The following is a 13,156-nucleotide window of genomic DNA, read 5'->3' as shown; positions in this document are numbered from 1 at the left end:
CTGAAAACCGAGAGGTAACAAAGTCCAGCCTCTCTCTCCTCCTTTACCATAGCTGTCTATGAAAAACTGGGGAACTAATAATCATTTCAGACTTACATGTTGCGTGTTTTCCACTCTGACATCTCAAGCTTCAGCTTGTGGAATTGATTATAGTAATTCTAATAATTACAGGGGAGAGAATCACTTTTGTAGTGCTTTTGGAGTCTATGGCGCATCAGCAGTAGGGGAACTGCCAAAGTAATAATATTTGTGATGTTTCAGAATAATAGGTTAGGACTGTACCTAGAAGGTCATCCAGTTCATACCCTGTCAATGCAGAATACCCACAAGTATTTGCTATTTTTTAAAATCCACTGATAAGCAGGAAACAACACTCTTCATAAAATTTCTCTATCAAGTATTTTTTAGAGTTTCTGAGTGTCAGAAGTACATTGAAGGAAACTAGGGAAGATACCATTAGCAGTTTGGGAGGAAAGCTGATAACCAACTACAGCGAGAAGTAATCCTTGAGCATATATGCCAACAATTTTGAATAATTGTAATACTTACAATTGGCAGATAGCGATGTGGAAGTACCCATTTGTTTTTACTTTCTTTGTTTTTCCTCCTTTTTATCTTTTTGCATTGTTTTGTTTGTTCTTTCTGTTTCTTTCTTTCTCTCTCCTTGTTTTATTTTTGTATCGTTATCATTCAGATTTGGAAACATTTTTAAGAAGATTTGGAAGTAAGAAAACAACTCACTCTGAAACTTACTTACAGGTGGTACCTAACACCACAGAAACTACGCCCAGGAACCTCACCAAAATGCTGGAGAGGATACACCTCCACAGGCACATACCTCCACATGTGATGGGAATGTCCTAAAATCCAACTCTTCTGGACCTCGATCATACAAGAAATATGCAAAATAACTAAGCAATATTAGAAGTCATTACAGAACTGGCCCGACTAAACATCTTCCAAGACAATAATGCCCACTCACAACACAAAGAGCTTATAACCCACCTACTCTCAGTAGCCAGAAGCATCATAGCCTGACACTGGAAAAACTTCTCAGGAGTAAGCGTAGATCAATGGTATCAAATAGTATGGGGAACAGCCTTACGGGAAAACCAACCAATAAACTGAAACTGACAAGGGGACAAACAGAAGATGATGCCTTCACTCCTGTATGGTTAACCTTGATCATATAGCCCAACAAGGCAACAACAAGAACCTGCCAACAGCATATGAATCAGTCTGGCTAACCTGATCCAAACACACACACACACACACACACCACTCACACATGAAAATAAATTTCACTATATCCAGTCAAAGACAACCAGCCACACCCTTAGCCACCCCCAACCTCTTTCACCACCAACGGAATACAAGCGAATAGTAAAGAGAACCCACACAAGTGATGCTGACACAAAACCCCACACATACACTAAGCAGAATAGAAGCATTGCCACCCGACCCCACTCTACTCAGCATCCACCCCTTTCTTTCTTTTTTTATAAATTTTTATTGGTTTTTCAACATTTATATAAACACAAACAAAACACAATACAAACAAACAAAGACATAAACAAACATGTATAATTTCAAAATCCTTTTTTCTTAAACCCTACTTCCCCGACTTCCCCGTACCACCCCTTTCCGCATCCCAATTTCAAAATTAATTTCAGCACATCCTCCTCCTTAATTTTATCCAATTTTCCCTTGTTCTTTTCTTTTACTTAATCATCTGCAGCTGTGATCCCCTTTTTTCTCGAACCCACCATCCCCCCTTTCTTCCTAATGTAGTCCTAACGTCTCAACAAATGAAACTGATCTGTAGAAAATGTAACTTGAAAAAAGAGACATTGCACATAGTTTATTAAACCAAGAAATTTTAATAAAAATATAGCTTTCTTTTTTAAAAAATGCTTGGGAGGTGGGGAAGGAAGCAAGAGGGTCCCTGGATGAAAGGCATGGCAGAAAGTGTCTCCCAGGGGGAGAGACTGGGAGAAGAAGTAGGGTCTCAGGGGGGAGATTGGAAGGTCTACTTCTCTGTGTGTGAATAAATGAGTAGATATATATGATATAAATATGATAAAGGGCCCATCTTCTTTCTCTTTCTCTCCTTATTTTTGGGTTTTTTCTTTTTATTCACCTTGTTCTGTAGACTAGGTTGATTTTTATTGCATTCCATGTTGAAATTTTTCAATAGGATAGAATTGAATTTATTATGGTCCCAGACCAGAGTCACATACCGTATTAAACAAATCAGAAACACAATAAAATTAAGTTTAAATTAACAATCAATATAACAATAAACAATACAGTTATGACAGCAGTTAAAATATAGTTTAAGTCTTAATCTCTACAATATTATCTATAATTTGCTTCTAAGGCCTTAGTCTTTATAATACACAGCTTGTTCCCTAGGTTTTATGGCAACCGCGCAAAATTTGGCCACCTTTAACATGATCTCTGGATCCTTGTCCTCTATCAGAGATTTTAAACATTGAGGTTGGGGCCCACTTGGAATTTTCTGTATAACAGGGGTGATAAAAACTGAGCGTATATCCCTGTAAAAACAGCATCGTAGCAGGGCATAAGAGATGGTTTTCACCTCTAATGCGCCGCAGGGGCAAACTCGTTATAAAAATTATACATATAAGAACTTCCAGATTGGCAAAGCCAAATGTATGCACTTGTTTGAGTGGTAGTGCACTAAGGCATATGGAAAATAAGAACAGTTTGAACAAGTAAATCTAAAACCGAATGAAAATAGTAAAACACCTCCTGCTAAATAGCATCAGGATGTGTTCACTACTGAGGACAAAGCTTTAAAATGAAGCAATTTCAAATCCAAATAGACCAAGGTCAGCAAGAACTTCCAGCCCTCACAAGCTTCATCTTCTTCTGTTCTTGGAGTCTCCTAGTCTTACTTCATTTTGTTCTGCATTAGCCTTCCAAGACAAACACAAAAATCTCTGAAAAACCCTGGTGACAGCTTTATTTGCATACATTGTTTCTTTCCACTTCTTAGCCAATCTTCTTAGCACAGTAGAACTCTGTTTAGATTCCCATTACCCAAAATCTGAAGTTTCTTTTTTGAAATTTTGTCCTTCCTGTGCAGCTGCTAAAGAGTTTCAAGGGAAAAGTGGTCATTATTCCAAAAGCAAAATCAATGAGAGAGGGTGCCATGTTATTGTATCCACATGTGAATACAGCAGATTTCCATGAGCAAACAAGGGAAGGACCATAGTTTAGTAACATATTCTTTTTATTGAATGAACCCAGTTCACACAGTTGGCAATCACTTACTAGATCGGTATTCTTTGTCAGTCTTTGGTTCTCATTACATGTGAAACCAGATATCCATACAGGTAGCTATTGTGCAAGATGAGGTCCACAAAAGGTCAGGGAGCTGGCATGGATATGGAGTGAAGTTGGAAACAGGGGTGAAAAGCAATCCAGGGCCCCCCAAACAGTCCAGGCCACACTTGATGAAGCCAGGGACCTCTGGCATGATCTGAGATCCATTCTGAAGCAGTTCAAGAGCTGGCCTAATGTCTAATTAGTGTCAAAAACTCTAATTAAATATATGGCTGGAAGCAGAGTGGGAGGATATGAAGTTGAAACTTCTCCAAACTCAGGATTGGGGAAGGGGTCCAATTCCACAGGGTTCTCTTTTGCAAACAACTTATTTGTGGAGAAACTGCATGTAGTTGAGCACCCTGCAGGATCTCTGCAGGCCTCTGCACCTCAGTTACCACTCAAGCCCATGTGTCCGCTCTCTCTGAAATATATTACCCCCACCTCACCGAACAACCTTTGACCCGTAGGCTTAAAAACAAAACCTCACTATACCAGGGGGATCTTTGTGAGGGGGATAACCAAGAAGTTGGAGTCTCGGGGCGCGCGCTAGGGGCGCATTGGAAGATGGCCGGCAATACCATCTCTCCGGCTCACACGAGGAAATTAAGAGGCTGATATGGGAGTATGCAGCCTCCCTTGTTACCCCAGGGAATGGGGGGACACTGTCTTCACCTGTGGTGCCGATAAATCACCCCCGAGTTCGAAAGATGCAGGGGGTGAGGTGTTACGATATTGAAGCAATGCAGCCGCGAGCTGCTGGTAGCTTGAAAACAAAACATAATGGGAATGTTGGGACTGTTCCGTGGGAAACAGAGGGACAGTCAATTCACAGTGCAGAGGGCACCGGAATTAGCTCAGAGTGTAATATGAGCTGGACAGGAAGTGTTTGTTCTCTCTCGACTGCTGGAGTTTGAAGAGAGCAGTCATGTTTTCTGTAACGCTGCAAAGACAGAAATAAAGGCATGTAAATACGTTTCTGTCTATCTCTTTCCCCTGCCCGGGGGGGGGGCAGGAAAGAGGGGTGTGTTCTTCTCACGCTGAGAAGGATCGCCTATCGCGACCTCTGCCTGGATCTTGCCAGGAAAGCAGACAGGGAGGTCAACAGGAGACCAAGCCGGGTGCCTGGGAGAGTTGCCAGTTTCTCCTGATAAAGGCTTGATTTCCGACATGAGGGCACTAGGCGCATAGCCCTTGTGTGGGTTCTCGGCTCTCCTGGATGCTGGCTCTGATAGCGGCCTGGCTACACCTTCACAGATGAAGGATGAACCACTGTTTACTATTGGAACTGGTTCTGCAAAGAGTCCTGAGACTGAACCAGTGAGCAGAGAGGATCAGCACCTCATACGTAGGTCTGAGAGAGTTACAAAGGGTGTACGACCCAAGAGGTATTCCAAAGAGTTTGTTAACTCAGCTGTAGCATGTGTTACTATTGTTGACAACTCAAGACAGGTTAAAGGTGTGTCTAAGTCAGAGACAAAGACACAACAGAGAGTTGCTAAGCGTAACGCTACATTCCCTAGCCAAGATAATGCAGATGCACTCATTCCTTGGAAGTCAGACAACCAGAGAGGTACACTGGGGAAAGCAGTGGTGGGTAGTTCCAAGGGTGGAACTGAAACAACAGGGGAGTGTTATATGTATAACAACTGTTTGTTTTCTTCTCTGGATCATGCTTTGCTCACAGCGCACATTGATTAATATGGGCGCGATATGATATGTTATGATATGTTACGATATGTTATGATACGTATGATATGTTACGATATGCAATATGTTACGATATTGAAGCAATGCAGCAGCGAGCTGCTGGTAGCTGGAAAACAAAACATAATGGGAATGTTGGGACTGTTCCGTGGGAAACAGAGGGACAGTCAATTCACAGTGCAGAGGGCACCGGAATTAGCTCAGAGTGTAATATGAGCTGGACAGGAAGTGTTTGTTCTGTCTCGACTGCTGGAGTTTGAAGAGAGCAGTCATGTTTTCTGTAACGCTGCAAAGACAGAAATAAAGGCATGTAAATACGTTTCTGTCTATCTCTTTCCCCTGCCCGGGGGGGGGCAGGAAAGAGGGGTGTGTTCTTCTCACGCTGAGAAGGATCGCCTATCGCGACCTCTGCCTGGATCTTGCCAGGAAAGCAGACAGGGAGGTCAACAGGAGACCAAGCCGGGTGCCTGGGAGAGTTGCCAGTTTCTCCTGATAAAGGCTTGATTTCCGACATGAGGGCACTAGGCACCTAGCCCTTGTGTGGGTTCTCAGCTTTCCCGGACGCTGTCTCTGATAGCGCGCCTGGTTGCAGCAGCTCGAAATAAACAATTAGAGAGCAGCAAATGCACATGTTTCGAGTGAAGAATGGGAGTTGACACTGCTATGTGAAGTGACCTCTGAGAAGTCGAGCGACGAGCTGGATTCAACAGGAAAATATATCAAAAAGAAGACACATCAAAGGGTCGGTATGTCGGAACGGGACGGAATGGGGGGAGGAAACTTTTCTTTTTTTATCTTATGTGATTACCTAACAACCCCCCCCCAGAAGAATCGTTGCAACTACTGATTATAAGCGGGATGATTAAGAACTGTGTGGAAATGAATTACTAATCAAAGACATGGTTTGTGGAATATCTGGAAAGGAATGAAAGGCCTTTGGAATGACGCAGTTATAAAAAGAGACTCGCTAGGAAGCAGGCCTGGTTGCAGGATTTACGATCGAGGTGGAGGAGACCATGGCTTGGTTATCATATTGGACTGTGAGCTTGACCTTGCAGAACTCCCTAAGAAGATTGAGGAGAGAGTGACAGGCCTGCGAGGATTAATGGGCAGACTTTAAGAATGTTTTGTACAGAGTGATGAAATGGCGTCTGTCTATTTGAATATGGCTCTTGGAGGAATGGAAAATCTACACAGGACAATAACAACGTTTGTTTTTAACCCGCTTGTGGAGACTATCAGAGGTCACAAAGAAAGGATTATATGATACCAAGAAGATGAGGAAAACAATAAAGAGAAGATTGGACAGAACTGTGAATATTAAAGCAGCAGCAATAGAGATGTTTGGATCCCTTTCTGAGCTCGAAGCATGGGTACCCCCAACAAAAAATTCAAAATTTGGCTCTGTAATTTGGAATTAATGTGATTTGATTGGTTTGTTAATAAAAATTATATTAAAAAAAGAAAAAGAAGTTGGAGTCTCGAGCAGGTGTTCTTTAAATAAACAATAAAGATTTATTTTTAGAACAAGGTATTGCCCCCACCTCACCGAACAACCTTTGACCCGAAGGCTTAAAAACAAAACTAATTATCCCAGAATATCCTGGGGAGGGGGATCTTTGTGAGGGGGATAACTAAGAAGTTGAGTTTCAAGCAGGTGTTCTTTAAATAAACAATAAAGATTTATTTTTAGAACAAGGTAGTATAATACAAGTGGAGAAACTTAGGTTACTTCAATAAGAATACACTACTTCACTTCAATTCACTTTATAGTTTGTTTCCTTTCTAAGGCGGTACTTTCCTTCATTTACCCACCCCTTTAACAAATGCAACTCCTGAGGTACTTTCAGTAATAGTCTTAAGGGCTCACCCCCCCTTCCTTCACTGGGATTTGGAAGTCTCTTCTTTCCTCAGAAGAGTCTCTCCCCTCCAGATTAGTTTGAGACCTAAGCAGACTCATCTATTTCAGCTCCTCCTTCTCCTGCCTCACCCTCAGTCTCCCAGCAAGATCCGGTCCTTTTACTCCTCCAGGACAATACACTCAGTCTTCACTGTACACTCAGAGTGGATGTTTTATTCCAGAACCAACTCTCCCTCCTCCACACTCCTATCCTATCTCCCTAACTCACAATCTCTCCAGCCTCCCTCCTCAACCACCTCAACTCAACCCCCCTCTTAACCACAGTCTAACTCCATCTCCCTCAAAATGTATTCCTTTTAAACTCTCCCTCCTGGAACCACAGCCAATAAGAGGCTGCTGTTCTTTAAGCATTTGCTGGCAGGAGAAAAAAGTAAAAAGAAATACTTGTGGAACCAACTTTTCCGTCACAATAAGCATAACATTTTACAAGGATTGGAAGAGACACGACAGACAGAATAACTGCCACACACTGGAAGAACAAGGTTATAGTTTGAGTGCCTCATGTGTAGTTCTATAAATCAACACAAATAGAAGTTATTAATATTGCAGTTGTTGTATAAGGGATTATTATTTTCACCGGAATATAATAGAAATTAATAAGATTTTGGAATGCAGAAATAAAGGAAATCATCTAGCATGTGGGGGGGCACCTAAATTATCTGATTCGGTATTTAAATGATTAGTATTAGTATTACAATTTGGTATTGTTTTAATGAGGCTATTATTGAATGGTAATTTAAAATTAATAAAAATTATTATAATAGAAATAGCATAATTAGACTTTAGAATCAACTTTAGAAACAACACATCTGTATTCTCTGAAGCCATTTGGCTTATTTGAGATATTCTCTGCCAACGCTCTTTCAAACAGGTTAGAAGTATAATTCAGAAAAAAGGCTTGTCCTATTAGTGTTAGTAATATCCAGTGTGTTTTCCTCCAGGTATGGTTGCATATCTCTGCTACTTTTCTTTGTTAAAACTATTTTTTTTAAAAAAGGGAAATGGCTGTTTTAAACTTCTCCTTCTTCTGTTCCTCAGCTGCCATGTAGGTGAGAGATAAAGAATGTAGAGCCCTTAACTATTTCACAATGTTTTTTGTTTCTTGTACCCTGTGTTGTCTTCAAGATGAATTTGCAGATTACACGAAGTAATTGATAAGAGACTTTTTATTAACAATCATTCATACAGTACATGTACTGTGGAGTTTGGAACTGACAGGGTTAAAACTCACTGGTGTCCTGTATCTGGATCTGGGAGGAGCTGGGAGGAGCTCCATGCAGAGAAGTGCGTCACAGGATGTTGTTCTGACGCTCTTCAGATCTGTCTCTGCAACGGACAGAGAAGCAGCTCAACTTAGAGGCTGCTGTGAGAGTGCTTTTGGAAAGCACAAAGATGCCGGAATGCTCTGATGGTGTCTGATGGAAATTTATTGCTCTGTAAATAAAGCTACTAGAGATTAGAACGGACTGTCTCTGGACCTGATTTATCCCTATTCTCACACGAAAGCAGGACCGTTGCCGCTACTTTGCTATCTTGCCAGGTCATTTTTCCCAGCAGAGTTCTCACAGGGAAGAGTGACTGGACGGCAATTTATCTTCACTCGAAGAGGTTATGGATGATCCACGTCTCCTGATAAGTGTGAGAAGGGAGGAAGGCTGCCAGCTTTGAGTTGCTGTGATCTCCTGCCAGGAAGGGCAGTGAGGAATGCTGGTGATCGGAGCCAAGAGCCAAGAGAGACGGCTGCTTCGGAGGACCAGCTTGCTGGCAAACTTGTGAGTATGCTTGAAGCCCCAGGGGGAGGAGATGGCTGCTGCTCAGGCACAGCAGGGCCATGAAAGCTTAAATATCCCCTTCAAAAGGCTCAATGGAGCCAATTGGGAAGCCTGGAGTACACGCATGTACTACTGGCTGGCAGAGAGGAAGCTGTGGGACTGCACCCAGGCAGATCCAGTCTTTGCCCAGCCCAGTGAGAGGTCTGCAAAAGCTTCTGAAGCAGACGTGGCTGCTCTGGAGAGAGAGCAAAGGGTGCTAGCCATTTTAAGGGCCAGCGTTGATACTTGGCTGTTGCCAAAGCTCCAAGGGAGGAAGTCCTGGGTCGCGTGGCAGGCACTGAAGATGGCATGTCAAGCCTCAGTGGGAGCCACACCAGAGGGGGCTGAGAGTTGCCCAGAGAATGCCCTAAGATCAGAGGGGGCTGGAGCTGTTTTGGGAAGCTGTGTCCATGCTTCACCACATCTGTATGATGGACTGTGTGCTGGAGAGCGGCTGAGAGCTGGGAAGAGGAACGCAGTTGCAGGCTGTTCCTTAGGCAGCAGAGCACCCAAGAGTGGGGGTGCACGCCGATCCAAGAGCTCTGCGAAAGCCAAAGTCTCCAAGAGTTGTTTGTGCTTTGAGGCGACGTCCAACAGCGCTGGGAAGCATCCGCTAGAAGCCCAGGCTGCCAAGGACACCGGCCGGCATGGAATGTCAACAAAGCAGGTTCCCAGAGCCGGTGCTCAGCAGAGGTGTGGGAAAGCTGCAGGCCAGGAGGAAGACAAGGCATCTTATCACCTCACAGCTGCATTGGTCTGTCTGGGAAGCAGCGAAAGCCCTAGTCGGGGGAAGGCTGTGGCCATGGCAACCAGGAAGGACACTGACAGTGGGGGTGCAACCGACGCCATGGCATCTTTGGAAAACAGCCAAAGCAACAGTTTTTCTTTTGTTGTCGACAGTGGAGCGTCACATTGCCTCGTTAACTCCAGAGAGCTCCTGAGGAACTGCAAGACAGTTAAAACTGCACGCTCTGTTATTTTAGCAGATGGGTCAAAAAGACCACTGACTGAATCTGGGTCTTTGTTTTGCTCTTTTCTAGGTTGTGAAGTGCCAGCCTATTTTGTCCCAGAACTTGCGCATTCTCTTTTGAGTGTGTCAGCATTATTGGCTATTGGAATTGATGTCCTGTTCTCTAACAATTTGTGCTTTTTTTACAGGGATGGGAAGAAGATCTACAGTGTTGGGAGGAAAGACAGGCTCTTTCTGGTGGAGCTGCCCATTGAAAATGGGGCTGGTGGGAAAATGGGGCTGGTGGAAAATGTGGCTAGTGGGGAGTCCATTGATGATGCCCAAGTGCAGTGTGCTAATGTCCCACCACACAATTATTGTATTCATCTGTGGCACAGAAAATTTGGGCACGCAGCGTGGTCGTATGTGCGTAAAGGCGCAGAGAACACAATTGGGTGTAGGTTCAAGGCATGTGACAAATTCCTAGATTGTCAAGCCTATAAGCAATCAAAGGTCACAACATGCACATACCCCAGGTCAGAGAGAAGGACCAGCAAACCCTTTGAACTGGTCCATGCAGATTTGTCAGGGCCCATGCAAACACCTTCTTTAGCTGGGTCTAAATGGATTCTGATTGATGATTTTTCGAAACACACCTGGCTGTTTACGCTTAGATGCAAATCAGAAGCAGCTGCACTGATCAGGGATTGGATCACAGCGGTAGAGCTGTGTTTCTCTACCAGGGTGATTTCCTTTCAATCTGATCGCGGGGGGGGGGGGAATTCACAGGTTCTGCGCTGCAATCGTTTTTCAGGCAGAAAGGTATCAGTCATCGTTTGACTGCCCCCTACTCTCCGCAACAGAACGGGGTGGCGGAGAGGAAGTTTCGCACTTTACAGGAATCAGCGAATGCTATGATGGCAGACTCGGGATTGCCACAGCGCTTTTGGGCTGAAAGTTATAAGACAGCATGCTTTGTGCAGAACAGGGTGTTCAATTCAAGTGTAGGAGACACACCGTACTTTCTGCTTCATGGAAAGAAACCGAAGGTGGACTTTCTGCACGTTTTCGGTTTGCAGGCTTGGGTTCTGGTTCCAAAGGCCATGCGCAGAAAGGGTGAGCCAAGGTCTAGGAAGATGATCTTTGTAGGCTATGAGCCGGGTTCAGAGGCGTGGCGTTTCGCATACCCTACTGGCAACCAGTCTAAGCTGCTTATTAGCGGCAGTGCTGAGTTTTGCGAGCAGAGTGGGTGGAAACGTCTTCACGGAAACCCAGATGTTCTGTTAGACTCAGGTGATGAGGAGGAGGAGGACGAGGCTGAACCTGCTGCTGAGGCACAGAGTCCAGAGCAGGGATCTCCAAGGCAGAGGCCCCAAACCTCTCCAAAAGGGAGTCCCAAGACCCCTCCACAGGTCTCTGTCAAGTCTGAGCCGAGGAGTGAGCCATCCTCACCAGCAGAACCAGCTGTACGCCCAAAACGGCGCAGCAGGTCAGAGGGGGAGGTTTCTGACACAGGAGATGGTAGGGCTGATCCAGGTGAATCAGGCGCAGGTCCAGAATTCACGCTGAGGAGGTCAGCTAGGTCAACCAAGGGTAAGCCTCCTGAAAGGTATGAAGCCACTAGTGTTTGGGTTGGTGTGGCTAAGTGTGAGCCTGAATCCTTTGAGGATGTTCAGAAGTTGCCTCAGGAAGAAGCTAGCAAATGGCGTGAGGCGATGCAGAAGGAGATGAACTCAATGGAGTCTCTTGGTGTGTTCTCTCTCACTCAGCTGCCGGCAAACCAGCGGGCTGTTAGTTGTAGGTGGATTTACCGCTTGAAACCCACAGAAACGGGAGAACCACAGTACAAAGCGAGATTAGTGGCACGTGGATTCACACAGAAAAAGGGTGTCCACTTCACAGAGGTCTATTCGCCGACCTCAAGAGCGGAGACTTTGAGAATGCTTTTGGCGATAGCAGCACAGAGAGGTTGGAAGGTGAACCATTTTGATGTAGATGTCGCCTACCTGAATTCAGATCTCCAGGAGGAGTTGTACATGCTTCCTCCTCCAGGGTTTGAAGTCAGTGAGCAAGGAGTCGTGTGGCGGTTGCACAAATCCATCTATGGATTACGCCAATCTGCCAGGAATTGGAATATGTGCCTACATGAAGCCTTAGAAGAGCTAGGTTTTAAGAGGTCTGTTGCAGACACTTGCCTGTACCTGAAGGGGTCAGGAGAGACACAGGAAGTGATTCTTGTCTTTGTTGATGATATCTTAATGATGTCACAGACTAGTGAGCAGGTGAAGAAGTTTGCTAGGGAGCTTGGAAAGCGGTTCAAGCTGAAGCAGCTTGGGGATGTCAAAACCTACCTAGGTGTTCAGATAGCGAAGACTGAGGATGGTAGCTTTTTGCTTTGCCAGAAAGGTAAGATTGAACAGTTGCTTGGAAAGTTCAGGATGTCTGATTGTGCAGGTGCCAGGTCACCCATGGAGGATGGATACGTAAAGGAATTTCAGCAAGTAGAACGCGCTGCGTTCGAAAATACTGAAGTGTTTCAGTCAGCCCTAGGGAGTTTGTTGTACTTGTCTCAGTGGAGCAGACCAGACATTGCGTTTGCTGTCAATCTGCTCAGCAGAGAAGCATCAAACCCCAGTGTGCAAGCCTGGAATGGCATCAAGAGAGTTCTGAGGTATTTGCAGGAAACCAAAGACTTTTGTCTTAGGTTGCCAGCGCAAGGAGAAGTGAAGCTGACTTGCTTTGTGGACTCGGATTGGGCTAACTCTGAAGACCGCAAATCAGTGTCAGGCCTAGTGGTAAGGTTTGGGGACTCAGTAGTTGGGTGGAGGTCCCGGAAGCAAAGTCTCATAGCGCTTTCATCTACTGAAGCGGAGTTCAGTGCGCTATCAGATGCTTGCAGAGAGCTGGAGTTCTATTTGTGTTTGGTCAAGGAAATCTGTGGAGAGAATTGTCTGCCCATTGTGGTGCATGAAGACAATCAACCTTGCCTCAAATTGGCTGAGACGGGGCAATTCAAGGCGAGGACCAAACATTTGGACATACGTTTCCGGAATGTATGTCAGAGCGTTCATGAGGGGCTAGTTGCTCTGAAATACTGTCCCTCAACAAAGAACCTCGCTGATGGTTTCACAAAACCATTAACCTTCCAGAAGCACGAGGAGTTCTGTGAGGGTCTGTGTATGGGGAAAGCATTGTTGACTGTTGTCTCCAGATGCAGGACAAGAGGGGGTGTGGAGTTTGGAACTGACAGGGTTAAAACTCACTGGTGTCCTGTATCTGGATCTGGGAGGAGCTGGGAGGAGCTCCATGCAGAGAAGTGCGTCACAGGATGTTGTTCTGACGCTCTTCAGATCTGTCTCTGCAACGGACAGAGAAGCAGCTCAACTTAGAGGCTGCTGTGAGAGTGCTTTTGGAAAG

This window comes from Podarcis vaucheri (genome assembly GCF_965113315.1).
Source record: "Podarcis vaucheri genome assembly, chromosome: 13".
Lineage (NCBI taxonomy): Eukaryota > Metazoa > Chordata > Lepidosauria > Squamata > Lacertidae > Podarcis > Podarcis vaucheri.
The sequence above is the reverse complement of the archived record's forward strand: the minus strand, read 5'-3'. Positions refer to the sequence as shown.